Here is a 21,999-nt window from a genome sequence, read left to right as displayed (position 1 = left end):
TAAACAGCCCTTACACTGGCACACACGGGAGGGGTATGTATAAACAGCCCTTACACTGGTACACACGGGAGGGGGATGTATAAACAGCCCTTACACTGGTACACACGGGAGGGGGATGTATAAACAGGCCTTACACTGGTACACACGGGCGGGGTATGTATAAACAGCCCTTACACTGGTACACACGGGAGGGGGATGTATAAACAGCCCTTACACTGGTACACACGGGAGGGGGATGTATAAACAGCCCTTACACTGGTACACACGGGAGGGGGATGTATAAACAGCCCTTACACTGGTACACACGGGCAGGGTATGTATAAACAGAACCTACACTGGTAGACTGCGGAGGGGATGTATAAACAGAACTTACACAATCATGCTTTGTTTTATTAATGGGAGAATCTTTATTCTTAGGTGTCTCATTCCCTTTGAATCTAGGGTAGTGATCCCAAGGGGTGTTTATTTCTGAACCATTCCTTCAAATTAGATTTTAATTCTGCTGTCCCATATAATTTAAAAAGCAATTAATCATCCATTTAATGTTTTAATAACTCTTTTTATAGTAAATTAGTTTTCATTTATTGTCCTGAAAAACGTTTTATTTTAACACACAGCTGTCTGCTCGGGACCGGGGAAACAAAAGAAAAAAATATAATTAATTATGTTTATAGAATATCCATCTAAATATTATTCGCCGTGAATGCGTTGCTGTATTTTCCCTGGCAGCGTGATTTAAGACGTTTCTTTGGGCAGAAACACAGACTCTGCAGCGATCAGCTCCACGGACGGACGCTGAAGCGTGCAGTGGAGTCGCTCTACAATTTTACAGCTGCTAAGCTGAATCAGTTCTTCAGCTGCCGTTTCATTTACGGCTGTGTGACTCTAACTGCCTTCGATTTATAAAAGTTTTTGAAGGATTTGTTCTCGCTCTGCACCGTTTCAGTCCGTACGGAGCTCCGGTGTTTCGCGTCACAGAAAGAGGCCCCATTAAGCAGCGTATCTGCAGAGGAGACTACTCACACAATGCCCCTTTCACACACACACACACACACACACACACACACACACACACACACTAGCACACACACACACACACACACACACACACACACACTAGCACACACACACACACACACACACACACTCACACAATGCCCCTTTCACACACACACACACACACACACACACACACACACACACACACTAGCACACACACACACACACACACACACACACACACACACACTCACACAATGCCCCTTTCACACACACACACACACACACACACACACACACTCACACAATGCCCCTTTCACACACACGCACACACACACACACAGGCACGCACACACATGCACATGCACATATACACACACACACACACTAGCACGCACACAGGCACGCGCACACATGCACATGCACATATACACACACACAAGCACACACACATGAACACACACACGCACACATACACACACACAAACACACACATGCACATATACACATGCACACACATACATAAACACGCACATACACACAAGCACAAACACACACGCGCACATACACAGACAGACACACAAACACACACTCACACACATACACACATACACACTCGCTGCACCGAGAGAGGCATTAAGCGCTCTCCCCCACAGCAGCGGACCCATACGACGGCGCATTAAGAATGAAGGCTGAGCCTACAGCAGACCCGATAAAGCTTCATCTTAAACGCGCGGCTCAGCGGAGGGGGGGCTTTGTGCTCAAGCCGGAGGAAAGCTTTCAGGAACATCCTCTCCCCCTCTCAGGCCCCATCGAGCACACACAACACACGCGCCGTCGATAGGCCCGGTGAGAAGCGCTGTGGAATCCGCGTGAATGAGAGGGAAACGAGAGCGACAGATCACTCACGTTCCACACGCGCTGCACACAGGGCTGCCCGAGCGGCCCGGAGAAGCCTCTTTATGAAGTTAGAGGGCCGCGAGCCTTCCCGCACGCCCACATCCACGTCTGAATAAATCACTTCATTATCATCCCTGTGCCCTAGCGCAGTCTACAGGGCTGGGCTGGCTGTGCTCTCCACAGAGATGTGCACAGGAGACACACTACGGGCGTTACGGGCGATTCACAACCGCTTTTCCTCTGCCGAATAAGATGGCAAAGGCAAGCCACCTATGAATCTCCAAAGCGTTTGCAGATTTGTCGAGATGTTGCTAAAGAGGGCGGACGGTAAACACACATCCTGCAGGTAAAAGGGTTAAAGAACCTGGAGTCTCAGTCTCCTTCACATTTTAATCAAAAGAGCCCTTAGAAATAAAGAAAAAGGGCTCAGATCACATCGGATTTCATGGAATTGCATCATGTATTATCATGCATCGGATTTGATTTAATCTGGAGTGACACCCAGTTACCTTTAAAGAAACGAAGGCTTTTATCATTTAAATGTAATAATATGTCAGCAGGATGCTGTACTTATCCTGGCAGTGTGGTGAACCCTGCAGGAGGGCATCTGGGACGGGTTTTGGAGGTTCTGCTCAAGGGAACGTGACCTTTGACCCTGACTGGGTTTGGGGCTGCTGATACCCCTCACCCCCCCGCTCTCCACCCCTCTCTCGCCAACCCCTGCGGCATCACCCTGGAAACCAGATAAGCCAGATTCATACTCCATAAACCTGGAGACAACCTTCACATGACACAAATGAAAGTGTGGCAGGACTTTTCGCATCTATACTTCGACGAGACGTCAAACTGTTAACTGTTTTTTTTTAACCTTTTTAAAATTTTAATCAAGACTCTTAACTCTGCTCACAGAAGTAACAATGTCCTGTAATTCAGTAGAAGATGGCCACCTTCAAACAGACAACACACTGTAGAATGCTCAGTGTACGATCAACTCCGAGGGAATACTTTTAACTCTGAGCGTGTCCCTATTCCAGAAGACAACAGAAGATGTCCTCCATCGTCCCTTCCCTCTCGCTGTACAAATGACAGCCCACATTACAATCAACTGTACAACAGTCCACTAGCAGACAGCTGAGGCAGGTAGTTGAGGTGTAGATCAGCTGCTTCGAGAAGGCAAAATAGTGGGTGAATAGTCCTGCTTGTCACTCCAATTTGCGATACAATGTCAGAGCGAACAGCCGACACAAACAGTGGTCTAATGGGGGCTCACCTCCTGGGATACAGCTCATGAGAACCGTTAGCATCGATTCTACACTGGGAATATTTTTGTGTACACTCTCGAACAATGGCGAAAAATATATACAGCACCAAGAATGAAATAAATGGCTTTAAAATGAAAAATGCAGCAATGTAATATTCCTGGGGTCGTACATGTCACAAGCGTTGGAAAGTGTGACTGGAAACCATAAATGTACTTTGAGTGCATTTTCAGAAACAAACACATAAACCCATAGGACATCTCTCCCTCTCTCTTTCCTCTCTCTCCTTCTCTCTCTCCCTCTCGCTCCCCCTCTCCCCCTCCCTCTCCTTCTCTCCTCTCTCTCCTTCTCGCTCCCTCTCTCTCTCCCCCTTCCCCTGCCTCTCCCTCCCCCTCTCGTCCTCTCTCTTTCTCTCTCTCCCTTCCCCTCTCCCTCCCTTTCCCCCTTCCCCTCCCTCTCTCTCCCTCTCCCCTCTCTCTCCCTCTCTCTCCCTCTCCCCCTCCCTCTGTCCTCATATTCACTTCATCTTTTATTCTTTTGTATGGTCTGATGTGGTGGTGATACGGAAGGACTGGAGGAGGATCTCAGTGGTATTTATGGCTGAGGACAGGTCTGCCTACAGGACTGGAGGAAGCTGAATAATGGATGTGCTGTCTGAAGCTCTGCCTCGTCCTGTCTGAAGCTCTGCCTCATCCTGTCTGAAGCTCTGCCTCGTCTTGTCTGAAGCTCTGCCTCATCTTGTCTGAAGCTCTGCCTCATTCCGTCTGAAGCTGTGCCTCGTCCTGTCTGAAGTTGTGCCTCGTCTTGTCTGAAGCTGTGCCTCCCGTCTGAAGCTCTGCCTCATTCCATCTGAAGCTCTGCCTCGTTCGGTCTGAAGCTGTGCCTCCCGTCTGAAGCTCTGCCTCGTCTTGTCTGAAGCTCTGCCTCGTCTTGTCTGAAGCTCTGCCTCATCCTGTCTGAAGCTGTGCCTCGTCCTGTCTGAAGCTCTGCCTCATCCTGTCTGAAGCTCTGCCTCGTCCTGTCTGAAGCTATGCCTCGTCCCGTCTGAAGCTCTGCCTCTGCCTCGTCCTGTCTGAAGCTCTGCCTCATCCTGTCTGAAGCTCTGCCTCATCCTGTCTGAAGTTGTGCCTCGTCCTGTCTGAAGCTGTGCCTCGTCCTGTCTGAAGTTGTGCCTCATCTTGTCTGAAGCTGTGCCTCCCGTCTGAAGCTCTGCCTCATTCCATCTGAAGCTCTGCCTCGTTCGGTCTGAAGCTGTGCCTCCCGTCTGAAGCTCTGCCTCGTCTTGTCTGAAGCTCTGCCTCATCTTGTCTGAAGCTCTGCCTCGTCTTGTCTGAAGCTCTGCCTCATCCTGTCTGAAGCTGTGCCTCGTCCTGTCTGAAGCTCTGCCTCATCCTGTCTGAAGCTCTGCCTCGTCCTGTCTGAAGCTATGCCTCGTCCCGTCTGAAGCTCTGCCTCTGCCTCATCCTGTCTGAAGCTCTGCCTCGTCCTGTCTGAAGCTCTGCCTCGTCCTGTCTGAAGCTCTGCCTCATCCTGTCTGAAGCTCTGCCTCGTCCTGTCTGAAGCTCTGCCTCGTCTTGTCTGAAGCTCTGCCTCGTCTTGTCTGAAGCGCTGCCTCATCCTGTCTGAAGCTCTGCCTCGTCTTGTCTGAAGCTCTGCCTCATTCCGTCTGAAGCTGTGCCTCGTCCTGTCTGAAGCTCTGCCTCATCCTGTCTGAAGCTCTGCCTCATCCCGTCTGAAGCTCTGCCTCATCCTGTCTGAAGCTCTGCCTCATCCTGTCTGAAGCTCTGCCTCCCGTCTGAAGCTCTGCCTCATCCTGTCTGAAGCTCTGCCTCATCCCGTCTGAAGCTCTGCCTCATCCTGTCTGAAGCTCTGCCTCGTCCTGTCTGAAGCTCTGCCTCATCCTGTCTGAAGCTCTGCCTCGTCCCAGCGCCAGGCTGGGCCATCCTAAACACTCAGCAAGGGGCTTTAGAATTACACTCCGTAAATGATTTTTAATTAAAGTTGTTGCTCATAATTCCCCCCCCCCCCCCCAGTTGGTTGGTTGAAATCCATGTGTTTATCCATTTTTCTCTGTGCTTAACTACGTTGTGTTTGACTGAGGAACAGAGGCGGTGCCGTCCGTAATAACAGGGCTGGTGGAGGTGTTTTGGGTTTGGAGGTCAAGGACAGTCATTTTGGGTTTGGGGGTAAAGGGGGTGTTTTGGATTTGGGGGTAAAGGGCGGGCGTTCTGGGTTTGGGGGTAAAGGGGGCCCCTCAGGGGCAGGTCTCAGGGATGGGCTCAGGTCCTAAAGGACAGCCTGTAGCCCAGTGATTAAGGTACATGACTGCAACCAGGAAGGTTGGTGGATCAAGCCCTGGTGTAGCCACCGTAAGACCTGCACAGCTGTTGGGCCCCTTCAGCAAGGCCCTTAACCCCACATTGCTCCAGGATGGGGGTTGTCTCTTGCTTAGTCTAATCAACTGCAAGTCGCTAAATTACTAATTATTATAAATCCTGACTTTCGGGTGGGATAACTCATGATTGTGTCAGCATCAAGTGCCCAGCAGTCGGTCTTGACACATGGAGAGACACACTGGAGCATGAAATAACCAGTAAGGTCAGCCATGGCTGGCTAAGTGCCCGGGGATGGGAGTGGTTGGAGTGGACGGGAGTTCAGGCAGAAGAGGATTAAATGTCTTTACGGTTTGCCCCACAGTCATATGGTCTAAGCCTCTGTGTGCCAGCGGTTAAACCAGGGATCTCGATCTCTGATTGTGGGATATTGTGGTTGCTGCTAGGTTTTGTGTATTTAAACTTAAGTGCATAATTCAAGTAATCGATTTGCTTTAAGAGTCAAGGGACCTGGTTTCCAAGGTCTGAATTGGCAGCTGATTGAAGTTAAACCACAGAAACCTGCAGACACTGCAGCCCTCCAGGACTGGAGATAACTCTGCACACACAGCGCCCCCTCCAGGATTGGAGTTAAACCTGCAGACACTGCAGCCCTCCAGGACTGGAGTTAAACCTACAGGCACTACAGCTCGCCAGGACAACCTTCAGGAAATCTCTAAATCAGTAATGAATTATGGATAATAAGATATTTGCATGTAAATGTGTCATTGGAGTACCGATTTTTTTACACTTAATTCCAAATCCTCTGAAAGCCCTCTAATGCATTTACTCAATGAAAATCTGTCCAAAGTTATGTAATCATAATAAGCTTTTTAACTACCAGAGTCCCAAACAGCATCTGTTACTTCCTTATGCAGTAGACAAGCCATTATACAGTATGTATCAAAAGCAAACCTGTAAAATACATGTACAGTAGGAATAAGGATTATTTTACAGACTGTGATAGGCTACTGAAGAGCAGAATAATGGGCACATATGCATTGCCAGTGTTCAGAAGGGCTCTTCTGTGCGGTACAGCGGGATAGAGACTGTGCTAGCGGTCATGACAATCGAGAAGACAACCTCCTGTAAGTTGAAGGGGAAAGGCAGATGTTACTGCACTGTTGTTTTGATATTCTCAGCAGCGGTGTTTTTACCAAATCCCCCTGATGAATGCGAAATAAACTATTTTTTGAATGACGTTTTGGTGAACGAACACGCTCTGCAGGGCTTGTTGCTACAGTGTGCGCGGATAGTGGTGGCAGGTGTCGGTTGATACATTGTTTTGAAGAATACGCCGGCTCCCGGAGAGGACTGGCAGCTTTGGGCGAATCTCCCCCGCATCTGTTGTTCCCGACCTCAGATTAGCGCTCGCGTTTACGGCAAATAATTCCACCGTTTGGCAGGAATAAGCCACAGCAACAGTTTAGCACGGCTAAAACCCCCAGCTAAACCTCGATTAAACCTTCATTAATCCACCCGGGATATTTCAGATCGAAAGACAAACACCCGGATGAAGATGAGGTTAGGCAACGTTAAAGGTTAATAACCGAAAGCGCTGCGGTTTACTGAAACAACTTCCACAGCAGGGGTTGTCCCACAAAGCCATTTAAAGTGCAACGGAAATCTGGTGAGGCTTCAGCTCCTCTCTGTTGCAGACCGCACCGTCTCTCTCTGAAACACCAACCCTCTCTCATCCCAGCAAAGCCCTGGGAGTGTTTGTTTCTGCTGGCTGTGCTCACACAGGCATTCGGAGAGGAACTGAGGATATTTCAGAGGCCTCTAACTGTGAAAGACCCGCTCATCTCTCCCGGACGCTGCAGTGGCACTTTATGAGCTGCGTAAACAGGCGATGTTACCACTTTCCTGGCACTTGTGGAGCCAGAATGGTTCCTATATCAAAAGAGAAAACACACATATACGAGGTTTGATACACAAGGTGAGTGCTGTTTTGCTTTCAAGGAATTCAGTTCAGCACACTTTCAATGGGGTTTATCACCTAAAGATTGCAGGTATAATTCCTGCTCGACAGGGGCACTGCCACTGTACCGATTGAGCCTTAATCACTTCTGTAAAATGTCTGGCTGTATACTCCACATCCGTACTATTCATGCACAAGCCACCCAGCGAGGGAATGGCCATTTATTAAAGGAGCACTGTCATGCTTTCTTCAGTAGAGCTTATTTGGATTAAATGCTTAAATGATGCGTGCAGGCCAGGTTCTGTGATATTTGTATTCTAATGTTACCGTATTTTCGTGGGATTCATGTGACTGCCTGAATGGGTGGCCATCCATAAACCAGTATCTGTGTTCAAGAGTGGAGTTTAAGTGCCCGTTACCTTCTGGGAAACAGGCTGGATGTTCAAGCCAAACACGTCCAGGGACGTCACTGGACGAGTTTGTTTTGAGAAGTTTTGCCCCATATTTAGGAAACAGCTACACTGATGGAGATTTTAAAAATGTCTACACACATAATGTAAGCATTTAATCCAAATAAACTCAACTGACAAAAGCATAACAGTGCTCCTTTAAGAAACAAAGCACAATGATTTTCAGTAACACTGTATACAGCACATACACAGAGAGAAATATTTGATACTTTTTGTTGCCCAAGCTGACATGAAATCCTTACCAATGGAAATGTAGAAATACATTTATTTAAAAAACATATGCATTTATTAAATCTATAACTTTTAACTTGTATAATTGCAAAAACAAAAGCTTCTGTAGAGTATAATACAAACTATGGTAAACATCCAGTGTATGAATACATGCACACACATACGCACACACATACAGACACACGCGCACACACACACACACACACACACACACACACACACACACACACACAAACAATGCCAAGCAAACGCTCTGATATCAGACAGAAGCAGTGTGTATCCACGTATTCATCGACTTATCAGCTTGTTCTCACTCGCAACCTGTGGCCATTAAAGCAACAGGCTTCAAGAGATTATTAAAGCAGCTCACTGTCAGCGATCTGCCAGATACTCTGCAAAATAACACATCCCGTCTGGGCTATAAGATTCAGCCCTCCATCCCCAAAAAAGCAAGCCCAAAGCATAAACTGAAAAATATAAGTGTTGCAATTTGGCTTTGCAATGATCATATTGTGTAATTATCATATTGTCCATAATAAAAACATGTTAATGTGTACATTGTTCCTATGTATTTAGATCAACGTTAAAGTGATGAAGGAATATTCCAGCTTAGTTTACATTTATTGGACAAAAATAAATTCTAACGGGTAGCTATTTAACATTTTAGTTTGAATACTGGCAATAAGGACATCCTCCAGTGTGGCAGGAGCACTGACTTCCTCTCACTGCAGTGCGTCTCAGATGTTCTGTGTAAAAAAAGGGCTCGCTCGAAGCTCCTGATTTCTGAACGCTAACCTTTCCGGCGGGATGCCTGACCTTTCCTCCGCCCGCACAGCGGTAAAAGGTGAACCGGAGCGTGTTTACCGCAAACACAACTGTCAATCAGAGGTTTCAGCCTGGCGCGCGGTGCGGGCCGAGCGGGCACAGACCCTGGATTCCGCTCTCCTTCAAATCCCACAAAATGGAGGCCTTCGGAACCTGCCGATTTAAAAACCTGCCAGTCCTCGGCTCTGAACTCGCTGACCCAGTTACTTTGGATCAGACATCCGCAGGGAGGACGCCTGTATTCATATTTAATCTAATTGCACTTCTATTACTTTCAGTAAAGAAATATTTTTTTTAAAGTACAAGGTTTAAAAGCCGGTTGCTTATGTGTATGGCATTTGCTTCTACAAAAAAACCCCCCCAAACGGAACAGGTCTAAATAAATGGACCAGCCTAGGTCCATTTTGCAGAGCTTTCATTTTTTACCATTTCTTTCCTGCAGAATCCTAATGCTGGAGCATACGGCTCCTACAAGTGTGCCACATCAGATTCAAGAAACGCACCTAACTAGACAACTGTCCTAAATGAAGATGTCCATTATAATACAGTATACGGTACTGTAGGTGGGTTCTGCCGGATGGACGATGCGATTGATAAGAACAAAGGACTGATTGGGTAGACTGCGGCTCCTTCTTTTTTGGAAAAACAATAATATGGCGGACTTTTGATACATTTTCCTAGTTATTTTTCTCCTTAACAGTCCACTGAAAAAAATTCTGAGAACATTTACATTTTTGACTGGCCAAGTAATTTCCCTGATCTGAATCCAATGTGCTTCATCTGTTATAGAGAAACATTAAGGCAAGTAGACCCTAAAACAAGCAGGAGAGAAGCTACTCAGGACCTAGTGATGTCTCTGGGTCATGGACATCAAGAAGCTATTGCATGCAAAGGATAAGTGACAAACTACTACTGTCTGTTACATACTGTAACATTAATATGTCCTAAACATTATGGTGTCCTGAAATGGGGGCATTATGAAACAACAGTGTATTAAAATACCATTAAATAAAACCTGTGAATGTGTACTTTAACCACATGAAGTGTATGTTTTTTGATTTTTACAAATCAAGAAACAATATGTCTTTGTCCCAATCGTTTGTATATATAGACATGCTGCTTGCTCAACCAAAATCCCTGCCAGTGCAGATATGCTGTAAACAATAATTCTAAATACAATTATTCATATCATCGCAGCTGCCACTTACATAAACACCTGTGATAGTTTCCCAAGGCGAGGAGCTGCTGCAAGTGTACAGTTTTAAACATTTATAAATATTCATAAACATTGTCTTAAAGAGAGCAACTTTTAAGGTTTGTGTCTTCACAATTGTGTAGCTGCCTTTTCATGAATACATTTGCATCCATGATTCTAATGTAATTACATTCGCAAAAGCAACACCATCCCCGCACTATGTTACAGGAGAAACTATGTCGGGAGACTCTGACTGAGAAATACAGCACCTGTGTGACTGACTCCACCTGTTCAGTGCAATTAAAGCCCTCCACCACGCTCACCATACTGGTTATAACTGATAAGATGGTGTATCGGGAGGGGAGCGAGGCTCTGTGAAAAGTTTGACTACTTCGGCTGCCCAGTCTGAACACGCTGCAGTGATCAAAGCCAAATGCACTACTTCATATTGGTTGCAAATCAGCCATTTTGCCTTTGCGAATCCGCTGAATTTGAATTTGTTAGATGTCCACTGGGCCTACCACCGCTTACAGTGTGAGCACATGCACTCATATCCTTCCATATCAAGACAAGAGTGTGTGTGTACGGGGTATTTATGAAATATGTTATTTATGGAGATATTGAACAGTCACACTCCTACTATGGCATTTAATCCAATTGTTAATTCATACTCAACAGAAATCTGCAACGGTTTGTTGCAGTAGGCGTTTTAAAAATCCACGAAGCAGGACTGGTACATCAGAGCAATCTGACGACAGCCACCGCAAATGGACAAGCTAGACTTGCGCACTGAGCCGTTATATATACGTATATCCAAACTGACATTTTATTCACCTTCAACAGAAAACTCGGCAGGGCAAGGAAAGATTAGTGCCTCGGTCATCACGTTTACTATTACAGTTCATGATTACGCGCTACCAGCTACAGGCTGTAAAGATCCTTGCATTTTGCTTGGTAAGCAATAGTAAGCTCTTTTCATTGGAAATATGAACAAGATAACCAGAAGAGACAAATGTTCTCTCGCCCTCCAGTTCTACGCCCTTGGTATTGCTTGCAGCTAAAAGCCAACACGATAAAGCCGTGAATGTATGCTGTTAAACGCACAGCTAACGAACGCGAGATAAGTACAATTCCGCCTGTCAAGCAAAGATCCAACTGAAACAATCGAATATGTCAGATGCCTGGGATCTGATGGGCGAAGGCAAATGATAGACGGATTGATCTGTCTTTCTGAAGTATACTTTTTCTAGCACGCTGCGATCACATCATCCACCACACAGTTCAATTAAAATCGATGATCTAATCCAGTGCCAATACAAATTAGCATTCACGACGCCAAGGAAAGCGTTGATTATACAGAATGAAATGCAATGTATACTAATGAAATTAAATCTCACATGTATACTAACCCGTCCCCAGGGGTCTAAGACAAACAGCCATGTTTCAACTTTCAGTGGGCTATCGTGTACAAACAAGGGAAACAGATACGCGCTTGAAACAAAACATGCAATCTCAGACAATCTAATTCATAAATGTTATTTTAAAGATGTTATTTTAAAACATTGATTTTGATTTATTGTGTATGATTGATCCTATTATGTTTAAAATTTATTTTCTAAATTTAACTGAAAACATTCGTCCGTTTACCTTCATAATTAGCCGTCAACAACCACGCAACAGCCCAGTGGTAACTCAAACCTCAGTTTATGCGAATCCAAATGTGATAAGATATACTTGAAGTGAAATGTATTTTATCAGAGTGAAATGTGCTCTACATAGTGAAATGTAATTTATCGTTGTGAATTCAACTCTAGAGTAAAATGTACTGAATTGGAGTTTAACACTTTACATTTAACAGCCAGGGAAAACAACAGAGAGCGAAAGAGAAGTGTGTGAGGTTTTGTATGTGTGGACGGAGCGTGCGAATGTGTGTGATAGAGAGAGAAAGAGAGGGAGAGATATAGAGTGTGTGAGTTTGTATGTGTCTGAGAGAGAGAGAGGGATAAAGAGTATGTGAGAGAGAACGAGAGGGAGAGAAACAGTATTGAGTTTATATGTATGTGTGTGAGAGATAAAGGGAGAGTGTGTGCAAGAGAGTGTGAGAGAAAAAGAGGGAGGGAAACAGTGTGAGAGCGTTTGTATGTGTGTGCCACAGAGAGAGTGTGAGAGAGAGGGGGAGAGAAACAGAGAGTACGTGAGAGCGTTTGCATGTGTGTGAGAGAGACTGAAAGAGAAGATGAGGAGATGCCATTGTTCCCAGTAGAGAAATAAATCAGTGTCACTCACTCACTCATATCCGAATGTTTAATAATTAATGGATGAACTGTGGAATGCAGTGCAATCTTCCTGGTCCCCAGGGAGAGGTTATTGGTGTAATATATGCTGTGATTCCCTGCTCATCTCATTGTGTATTATTCAGTGAGTCCGGCAGCACTCTTTATTGCCTATATCACATTACTTCTCCTGTGGAGATTTATCTCAGTTGGGAGAGACTACATGAGTGTACAGGTACACATCAGTTCTCTCAGAATGTGCCGATCAATCAAATGTCCCACCGCTATCACTTGCCAACAAGTGCTTTGGGGGATGGGGGGAAGGGGGTCTAAAGAAATGTGCTTCAGGTGGCCAGTAAATAAACAGTACAAATCAGTCGCTGGGCAGCATGGTGGTGCGGTGGGTCGCCTCACAAGAAGAGGGCTCCGGGTTCAAATCCCAGTCTGGGCCTTTCTGTGTGGAGTTCTCGTGTTCTCCCTGTGTTCACATAGGTTTTCTCCAGATACTCCGGTTTCCTCCCACCATCCAAAGACATGCAGGTTCGGTAAACTGGACAGTCTAAATGGTCTGTAGGTATGAATGTGTGTGAGTTCAGTGTGGTGTGTAAGAAGTAATGGCGTCCGGACCCTGCGGTGGATTGGCGACCTGTCCTCCCTCTCGCCCAGTGCATGCTGGGATACGCTCCACCCTTCAGTGGTCCTAACCAGGAATAAGCGGTGTAGAAAATGGATTGTTGAACAGAAATCATACGGTCAATTTAACGGTCATAAACAGCAGTGGTTCCCAACCTCAGTCCTGATATAATGCGGCGTAAGAGGGAGAATGATCTCTCTAGACATGAAACACACCGTCGTTGAGAAAAAATGACAGCTTCTTAAAATTATTGGATTGTGACTGTGGTTGGAATGAACTCCAGCATAAACAGAAGTCTCAAGGACCAAGTTTGGGAGCCACTGAAATACAGTATAGAAACATGCAGTGTGTGTGTCACTGAAATACAGTACAGAAACAGATGCAGTGTGTGTGTGTCACTGAAATACAGTATAGAAACAGATGCAGTGTGTGTGTCACTGAAATACAGTATAGAAACAGATGCAGTGTGTGTGTGTCACTGAAATACAGTATAGAAACAGATGCAGTGTGTGTGTCACTGAAATACAGTATAGAAACAGATGACCGAGAGTTAAGTTACATTTAGGATTGTTTCAGTGGGGAGAGCACACATAAAGAAGTCTCTATAATTGAGTTGCTATGTCTGGGTACAAAGTAAACACCCTGGACCGCAACTAAACCTGCACCCGCCCTTACCATCACCCTCTTTACAGGCAAATGTCAGGTATTCTTCAGAAAAATTAACTTTAAAAAAATCCTACATTTAAATGAACTTTGCGTCCCGTAATGAACAGACGTTACGGCGGTTCCCATGCCGACAGCGCCGGCACTGCGTCTCTGGCGTTCCGCGCCGGGTCCTTGACATTCGGCCCTTTTGGATCGATGGTGAAGGGAGCCGCGCGTTGGCAGAGACGGCTCCCAGCGTCTGCTAGCTCCCCCGGCGCTCCGGGCCTCAGAGACAATTACAGCGGCGAGCCGCGCACTTCAGATTAATCCTGCGTTCCGGCCAGCGCGGGAGCACTTCATCAGCCCGCATAACACCGCCGCTCACGAAAGACATTTAATTGGATTGCGCGGCACAATGGGTCGCCAGAAATAATATTGTTTGTGTTTTTCCGACGGACGCTCGTCCCCGGCGGAGTTTTAAGACCTACTGAATTTAAACGCAGATGTAGTCCGGTCCTCCAGCCAACCTCCTCTAAGCCCCCTGCGACGCCAGCAGTTCAGGCTGCTTAATATTGAAATTGATATTTTACTTTGAGAGAGCATTATCATAATGTAAAAGCGTACATCCGGCCAATAATTTGAAAAAGGTTGTGCGGCGCTGGTTTATATCGTGACCTAGAGCCGACGGCTTCCTTCGCTTTGGAAATGTGGCATCTGCGTTCACCTCCCCTGTTCAGCACGGAGCGCGCGTCTGCCTGACAACGCAAGGTGACTATCAATCATTTTCTCACGCTGCGCGGAGTCTCTGTCAGTAATAAGGACACGGCCCACAATGCACTCTGGCGTCGAGACAAATGGCTGCTCCCAGCACGACCGGGCAGACAGGGTCACTGGGGTCATGTAGCGCGTCGCCCCGGTTGGTCGTGACAACATGATGAAAACAGACAATCTCTATTGTTCAACCAGTCACTTCATTTACCAGGGCTGTGATGGGGAGGCTGTGTTTTATTTTTTTTAAGCAACACGAGGGAGGCGAAACGAAAGAGAGAGATGTGGTTTGATGTTGTCTCACTGCACTAGAGTCAGACACCTCTGCGCCAGTGGGATCTGGCTTCCCGCTAAATCCCAGGTAACCTTTATCGGAATAGGAAACATATTCCCGGCTTTGTTTCTGCAGCGTTGGCGAAACCTGCTTAAGCGCAGGTTTCCGAAGTCTGCCGACAGTCCCAATCCACTGCTGTCTATTAAAGTTTCCGGAGGATGTCAACAACAGCATCAGCTGTGCTTGACGTGTCTTTAGTGAACGCCTCCCCGCGAGATGGCCTCCCGTTGCTGGCCTCATGGAGAGCAGGGTTCGTGCCAGCTTGTTCACCTGAGAACTGAGAAACCACAGCCTAGTCTGAGTCTCAGTCTTAAAATATAGAAGTGCCTTGGAAAAAAAACTCAGAAATAACGATGTGATTCTCAATGTTTGATTCATTTTAGATGGCCGATATTAGCTCAGTTGGTGAGTCTGGCAGTCAGTGGGTTGCTGGTTTGATCCCCTGCCTTGGGAGTGCTGAAGTGTCCCTGAGCCAGACACCCGATTGCTCCTGACAAGCTGATTGGTGCCTTGCATGGCTTACATGTTCACCATGAGTGAGTGTGTGTGAGTGCATTTGTGTGTCTGTGAATGGGTGAATGAGAGGCATTAAATGCAGTCCATTTACAGACATTGACAGCAAGTGTACCCTCAGCCAAAGACTACCAAAGCTGCCCCCCTCTCTCCTGGTCTTAGCCTGTGATATACAGGAGCTTCTGTGCATTTTTCAGGTCTTTTTCTGGTGGCTGTTGTCAAATTCTCATGCAGGCTTATTTACGTTTGACAGGAATGTTAATTGTATAGCTGTGAGACTGAGCTAGTTTTAAATAAATAAATAAATAAATAAATAAATACATAATACTGCAACCACAACTGGCTATGACGTGTTTCGATAAATTATAGCTACAGTAGCGAAGTGGAACAAAATCTGTCAGAAATTATTCCAAGGTAATAAAATTTTAATTTCTAGCATGAGTGGGACACAGTACCTTACCCTACTCACTGCATAGATGGCTTATAAATATTAATATCAAATAAATAAAAATGATTTTTCTATCCTGAACACAACTATTAATTCTGGCAGCTGTAAGGTTCATTGCACTTGTACAAGGTGTAACTGGCTTACAAAATGATTAAATATAAACTACATGTCGTTCTAAATTGAAGCAAGCAAGTTTCCTCAGCTCCCAAAGGAAAGTGTGATGCTAAAATAGTTCAAACTTGCAAGAAGAGGAGATAGCTTCAGAGTATAAGCTTACTTGAACATGTCTTTGTCTTTGGAAAAGATGACTGATTCCCCATGGAAATCAGAACACGTCAGTAGCCTGCTACTTCTTTGTTGATCAAGAACTGGAGATTCATTGAAACTAATCATTATTTTCAGTAGTGCACATAAGGTTCTAACTCTTTTTGTTGAAATTCCCTTTTTATTTTTATTTTTATTTGTCTAGATGCAAGTGTACTTATTGGGGGCTGTGGGGCAGCAGGTTATAACATCAAATCCTGGCTATGTCAGTGCTACCTCTGTCCCCACATGATGGCCTGTGATTGGCTGTGCAGTTGGCCTGGGCAGAAGGACAACAGCTGACAGGGGTTCTACTGAGTGATATCACAAAAATGACTTGAGAATTCCAAATCGGAGGACAAAGAAAAACGGGATAGAAGTGTCAGCTGTTTCCAATCCCTAAACCCATTCTCTGTCCTTGTCAAAACCTAGCTACGTGTAAAAATGCTCAACTGCAGGTGAATCTCTTGAATGGATATTGATACCAATCATGTTTTGTGGTTCTTCTAAGTCTTCAGCTCTTTGACATTAAATTGCCAGAGCGAAGTCTGTATGCTACTCTATCTGATCTTTCTGCACATGAAGGGGTGTCCTCAAACACAATGTCAGCTGCTTGGCTTCAGAATGAAATGCTGACAACCACATGTCTCTTTGACCCTATACCCACAGAGTTGTTGAAGGAGCGTCTGCTGTACGTTCTTTGTAAACCAATTCTTCACATAATTAATTCTTCACTGTCATCAGGTTATGTCCCTGTATCTTTTAAGAAAGCAGAAATCAAGCCATTACTCAAGAAACCAAGCCAATTATAGACCTATTTCAAACCTCCCTTTTTATCAAAGATCCTAGAGAAATGTATAGCTCATCAGCTTTCTTCTTTCATACATGCCAACAAGGTAGACGAGTTTCAATTTCAAGTTTAAATCTGGAAGCACCATTGCACTGAAACAGCCCTCGCCTTAGTAATGAACGATTTGTTTCTTTCGCTGGATTGTGGCGATATCTCTATTCTTGTCCTACTTTCATACCATAGACCATCACAATCTCCTCCGTAGCCTGCAAAAATGAGTTGGCATTACTGGACCAGCTCTTATGTGGTTTAAATCTAATCTTTCAGATATCAATTTTTTTAGGGTAAACAATAAGTCATCTGAGCATTCCAGGGTACACTTTGGAGTACCCCAAGGATCAGTTTTGGGTCCTTTGCTCTTTTCTCTTTATATGCTTCCTCTCGGAAACATCATAAGCAGACATGGTGTTAAATACCATTGCTATGCAGATGAGACACAACTTTATATATCTTTTAAGCCAGGCCATTTTATTTTATAGGATTCAGATAAGACAGATATACTGATAATAGGTCCCAAATCAATTAGAAATAAATTCCTGCAGTTTTCTTTAAAAGAGATGGTTTCTCTGTTTTTAAAAACATTGGTGTAATGATTCATTCAGGCCTGTCTTTCCCAGCCCGTATTAATAATATCACCAGAGTGGCCTTCTTCCACCTGAGGAAGATTTCCAAGTGAAAGAGGATGTTGTCCCTCCAGGACGCTGAACAGATGGTGTATCCAAGTTACCTCGCAGTTGGATTGTTGTACTGTTTTACTGTCTGGTTGCACTAATTCAGCTCTGAAACGCCTACAACTTGTACAGAATGCAGCCGCTAGGGTATTTACTAGAACTAAGAAATGTGAGCATATCAGTCCAGTGATCAAAACCCTTCATTGGCTGCCTATTACATTTAGAATTGATAACAAGATTCTGTTAACTTCTAATGTTTCACTTATAAAGCTTTAAAAGGCTTGGCTCCAGAATATCTCAGCGAGCCACTCATTCTGACTCACTTACTCTCCTCCAAGATGACTTCGTTCTCAAGATGCTGGCCATTTAAAAATTCCAAGTATGTCTAAAATTACAATGGGAGGAAGAGCCTTCTCTTATAGAGCTCCTATTTTATGGAATAATCTCCCCAGGCATATTCAGGCTTCAGACAGACTCACTATCTTTAAATGCAGGCTCAAAACTCATCTCTTTAGTGAATCCTATGGCTAAACAGTGTATAGTTCTGGAGATGGTGATAGGCGCAATACTGCATATTTAAAAATCCACACAGGACTGATGGCACTGAGCATGCATCAGCAGTGCCAGTGGGGTTCGTCAGAACCTTAGTCACCGAGGAGGTGCGTATGGTACTGGCATTTTGGGTATGGTTGGCAGGTCAGGCTACAAGTTCTGTGCATGAGAACATTTTCTGTCCTGAAGCATCGTCTAGTGCCTAACATCCTACTTTTCTTCTTCCTGGGTCATCTTTGGACCTCTCCAAACGGACACCCGCCCTGAGCTTGTGGACTGCAGCCCTGCTCCCTTCCTGGTTCCTGTCCACACTTCCACACACACTGGAGCAACAGATTTACCCCCCTCCCCCCTGAACTGCATCCTCTACATCCATACTGAGGAGCTTCTAGATTACCTGCTAGCTTAATACCTGAACTGTTAACCCCTATAGCCGGGTTGCTCTCGAGATTTCTTCACATCGGGGAATTTTTTTCTCACCACTGTTGGAGGGTTTTTCTCCTACTAGGGAGTCGTTTACCTCTATTTGGGGGCTTAATGATGATATTTCCCCACTTTTCTTCTCTTCTGCTTACTATGTGGGGGCGACATGGCTCAGGCAGTAAGAGCAGTTGTCTGGCAGTCGGAGGGTTGCCGGTTCGATCCCCGCCCGGGCTGTGTCGAAGTGTCCCTGAGCAAGACGCCTAACCCCCAAATGCTCCTGACGAGCTGGTTGGTGCCTTGCATGGCAGCCAATCGCCGTCGGTGTGTGAGTGTGTGTATGAATGGGTGAATGAGAAGCATCAATTGTACAGCGCTTTGGATAAAGCCGCTATACCATTTACTATGTAAAGTGTTTTTCTTTCAGTCTACCGTGAAAAGTGATATACAAATAAAATGTAATTGAAATTGAATTGGTTGAATTTACCTGGCAAGACATCACAGGAATGGTACAACACACCTACAATATGCAACCACGTACCTTAGATTGGGTTAGAAAATTAAGTTTGTTGCTGTTGTAATTGATCCGTTAATTTCATCCGAAATTTTACATTTAATTTATGTTAAACAGTGCCGGGGACAAGACACCATTTACGAGGCCTAAAACTTAAAACAGGGCGCTTTCATTAGACTGTACGTGTGCAAGGGAATCCACCAACCCATAAAATAGATTACTGCTACCTCATTTATTCAACACGAAATTGATTTGTATCGTATTTGTTTTGAAACTGTGCATGTACATAGTTTGAGACAGCAAAGAGACAACGAGAAAATAGTCTAGTGGAGTTCGTTTTTCTGATTGTTTGTTCTGTTATATTAAGCTTTTCATTCAACGACTACTTCTAGGATACCGTCAGCCTATTAATTCAAAACAACTGGCGCGTCACAGTTTCAAATAGCCTAGTGGTAAAAAAATAAATAAAAAAAACGTGTAAAGTTTCATATCTCTGGTTTTCTCGGAGGATACGAGTGGAAGGTATAACTCCATTTCCTCCTTCGCATTCTTTATTCTTGTCCCCACACGAAATTCTACTCTAAAAAGGACACGGGTGGTTGTTCCGCACCGAGCGGTTTCGCATTAAGAACATAACGTCAGCATTGCCGGTTGCATTGTATGGACGGATAAGCGAGGCGGGGGTGCGGGAAGTCTGATTCTTCCAAATAGGAAGAGGATTCTTTGCACAGCCGAACTACTGGAGCGTGAAATACATTTCAGCTTTCGGTTGTGGCCGCGATTAAGGGACGTCGGCAAGAATTGGCTATAGCAAAGCTGTCAACGATAATATTGGCAACCCAGTCAACGATACAAAATAAAAATAGCACTGTAGCCGACAAGACAATGTCAAAAACTAACACTTTACTTCCACCTGCATCGTTATAATCTGGAGACACTGGTGCTTTCAAGACTGGGAATACAATTACCTTGAACCAGATGAGATAACGCCACAATTCGGAGAAAAGGAATCTCTCTGTAAAATATAAAGCCATAATCCCCTTGCCCGTAACGGTGTCACTCAAGGATTAGAGTGGTCCAAAAACAACACGACAGCGGGGAACTATGGACATGTAAATTAAGCCGTGGCAACCTTCGTAAAACTCCGCCAAGATGATGAGACGATCGCGTCGATATAAACACTATTTTGCTATGTTAATTCTATTTTCAACAAGAACAAAACTTGATATAGCATAACCTGCTGCGGCTGGAAACTTTGATGTTTTTCAGGTCTTTTTTGAAAGCGCTAAAGCACCATGTTTTAAGTCTCTCGAAAGCAAAATGAAATAAATAGGCTAGCTATTGAAAATGCCGTTTTAAAATATATTTGACGTTGTTATTCAGAAACATACAATACATCCCTGTAATATCAAACAAAATCTAACAAAAACTAACATTTGGCCCTGAATCAAGATAAATCTGGGAAGCATGCACGGGGTGACAACCAACTGTTTATGACGAGATGTCACGCTATTTCCAACACTACTTCATATCGATTCCACTTCGTACACAATAATCATTCGCCCCCAAATTAAGTAAATGAAGTATTCTAAAAGACTTTCACATTACCTGTGAATCCAGTCACGCCTATTCCAATAAAATGTTATTCAAAGCAAGATCGTAGCCTACAGAGGAACAGTTTGCAATCAACGGAGTATCCCCAGAAGTAATCCACAAAATCAAATCCACATTTTTGTGTGACAATGCTTCGGAGGAAAAGTCCTTAAGTTGTATTCGACGTGGGGAGGGGGAGACGCAAAGGTCGACGTAAGCCTTATTTGGAGATGGGATTGTGATTTCAGCACCAGTAGTTGAACGGACAGCTCTGGTTGAGACGAGTCTGAGCTCTCCTGGGTCTCCTCCGCCACTGAGATGCGAGGCGCCAACACTAACCTCACCAACTGGCTGCGTCCCGGGGGGATTTGCATGCAATCACAGTATCAACCAATCAACGGCTCCGCAGCAAGAAACAGAGTCGTAAGAGTCGGACTCTGTGTTACATTGCAAGCGCTTTTCTAGTTATTAAACAGGATTCATTTAACTTGAACCGTCCCGTTAAATTCCGTGCATGACAGTTTGTTTCGGTCTTATACGGAGATAATACGGAGTATGAGGGTATTCAATGTGAAGTCGGAGTTTGTAAAACGCAGTACCATGCACGGCTCTACACTGCAGCACACAAACAGACACACATGAGACTCACAAACAAACAAACAAACAAACAAACACAAATAAATTGATCGTACCAATACATTTATAGATTAGTAGTACAATAACAGACATGCACTACAGGCTAAGAATCTGAAGCAACTGAGCGTGCTATTTTTAGGATTGACAAGTCTTTGCTCATTGACTCTCTTTAATGTGGATTTGACACAAAAAGGCAATCTATTGAGGGGACTTCGAATTATTTTGAAAACTGGAATATTTTCTGGAAAACAGCGCCCCCTAGAAAACGTTACTTCACAGCTGGATCTTATTTTAAATATTTAAGATAGCCAATAGCAAATTCTTACAAATTGTGTCCATCATGTTATGGTTAATTAAAGACTTAATTTTTCACCAAAAACAAATTCCTTATAACTGGTAAGGAAAAAAGTACCCTACATTGATGGTGTTTTCTACGTGAACACAATCCTGTAAACTGGACTACGAATTTCCTATAAATCAATATGTTGTAAATCAATTGTATGTTAATGATATGATATGCTATGATATGGAGGACAAGAAATGGAGGAATGTGTTACTTACACGTGACGAATAATATAGATATATGCGGTCAGAAATATCTCCATTGTTACAAAAATAGCTTCTTTTTGCTACTTTCAAACAGAGGATTTTCTGTACAAAGTAGAATTGTAAG

The 21,999-nt window shown here is 44.5% G+C and overlaps 1 protein-coding gene across 3 annotated transcripts in view; it reads right to left on the bottom strand.

Annotated features, from left to right (window-relative positions):
- Positions 1-20,991, bottom strand: part of LOC133130850 (follistatin-related protein 5-like) — a 183,402-nt gene extending 162,411 nt beyond the window's left edge. For all 3 annotated transcript variants that reach the window (XM_061245755.1, XM_061245757.1, XM_061245756.1), the window contains exon 1: positions 20,706-20,991. The gene's annotated coding sequence lies outside the window, so the exon portion shown is untranslated. The remainder of the gene's footprint in view (positions 1-20,705) is intronic.
- Positions 20,992-21,999: the final 1,008 nt, after the last annotated feature.

This window comes from Conger conger, chromosome 6, assembly GCF_963514075.1.
Source record: "Conger conger chromosome 6, fConCon1.1, whole genome shotgun sequence".
Classification (NCBI taxonomy): Eukaryota; Metazoa; Chordata; class Actinopteri; order Anguilliformes; family Congridae; genus Conger; species Conger conger.
This window is presented reverse-complemented; position numbering and strand designations above follow the sequence as displayed.